Raw genomic sequence first — 1,990 nt, 5'->3', positions numbered from 1 at the left:
AATGGTTGTTCTATTTATATGAGAGATATGTTTTATGGTCATGCTCCTATGGTGAATGGTTTATTCTTTATGAATCTCGAACGTGATGCTACACATGTTCATAATGTGAGTACCAAAAGATGTAAGGTTGATAATGATAGTCCCACATACTTGTGGCACTGCCGCCTTGGTCACATAGGTGTCAAACGCATGAAGAAGCTCCATGCAGATGGACTTTTAGAGTCTCTTGATTATGAATCATTTGACACGTGCGAACCATGCCTCATGGGTAAGATGACCAAGACTCCGTTCTCAGGAACAATGGAGCGAGCAACCAACTTATTGGAAATCATACATACTGATGTGTGCGGTCCAATGAGTGTTGAGGCTCGCGATGGCTATCGTTATGTTCTCACGCTCACTGATGATTTAAGTAGATATGGGTATATCTACTTAATGAAACACAAGTCTGAAACCTTTGAAAAGTTCAAAGAATTTCAGAGTGAGGTTGAGAATCAACGTGACAGGAAAATCAAGTTTCTACGATCAGATCGTGGAGGAGAATACTTGAGTCACGAGTTTGGCACACACTTAAGAAAATGTGGAATAGTTTCAGAACTCACGCCGCCTGGAACACCTCAGCGTAACGGTGTGTCCGAACGTCGTAATCGCACTCTATTAGATATGGTGCGATCTATGATGTCTCTTACCGATTTACCGCTATCTTTTTGGGGCTATGCTTTAGAGACTGCTGCATTCACTTTAAATAGGGCTCCGTCGAAATCCGTTGAGACGACACCGTATGAATTATGGTTTGGGAAGAAACCTAAGCTGTCATTTCTAAAAGTTTGGGGATGCGATGCTTATGTCAAGAAACTTCAACCTGAAAAGCTCGAACCCAAGTCGGAAAAATGCGTCTTCATAGGATACCCAAAAGAAACTATTGGGTACACCTTCTACCTCAGATCCGAAGGCAAGATCTTTGTTGCCAAGAATGGGTCCTTTCTAGAGAAAGAGTTTCTCTCAAAAGAAGTAAGTGGGAGGAAAGTAGAGCTTGATGAAGTATTACCTCTTGAACCGAAAAAAGGCGCAACTCAAGAAAATGTTCCTGAGGTGCCTGCACCAACTAGAGAGGAAGTTAATGATAATGATCAAGATACTTCTGATCAAGCTCCTACTGAAATTCGAAGGTCCACAAGGACACGTTCCGCACCAGAGTGGTACGGCAACCCTGTCTTGGAAATCATGTTGTTAGACAACGGTGAACCTTCGAACTATGAAGAAGCGATGGCGGGCCCGAATTCCGAAAAATGGCTAGAAGCCATGAAATCCGAGATAGGATCCATGTATGAAAACGAAGTATGGACTTTGACTGACTTGCCCGTTGAGCAGCGAGCCATAGAAAATAAATGGATCTTTAAGAAGAAGACAGACGCGGATGGTAATGTGACCATCTATAAAGCTCGACTTGTCGCTAAGGGTTATCGACAAGTTCAAGGGGTTGACTACGATGAGACTTTCTCACCGGTAGCGAAGCTAAAGTCCGTCCGAATCATGTTAGCAATTGCCGCATTCTACGATTATGAGATATGGCAAATGGACGTCAAAACGGCATTCCTTAATGGTTTCCTTAAGGAAGAATTGTATATGATGCAGCCGGAAGGTTTTGTCGATCCTAAGAATGCTGACAAGGTGTGCAAGCTCCAACGCTTGATCTATGGGCTGGTGCAAGCATCTCGGAGTTGGAATATTCGCTTTGATGAGATGATCGAAGCATTTGGGTTTACGCAGACTTATGGAGAATCCTGCATTTACAAGAAAGTGAGTGGGAGCTCTGTAGCATTTCTCATATTATATGTAGATGACATACTATTGATGGGAAATGATATAGAACTCTTGGACAGCATCAAGGCCTACTTGAATAAGAGTTTTTCAATGAAGGACCTTGGAGAAGCTGCTTATATATTAGGCATCAAAATCTATAGAGATAGATCGAGACGCCTCATAGGTC

Source organism: Triticum urartu, chromosome 4A (genome assembly GCF_056163025.1).
Source record: "Triticum urartu cultivar PI428250 chromosome 4A, HENAU_Tu73, whole genome shotgun sequence".
NCBI classification, from domain to species: Eukaryota; Viridiplantae; Streptophyta; class Magnoliopsida; order Poales; family Poaceae; genus Triticum; species Triticum urartu.
The sequence above is the reverse complement of the archived record's forward strand: the minus strand, read 5'-3'. Positions refer to the sequence as shown.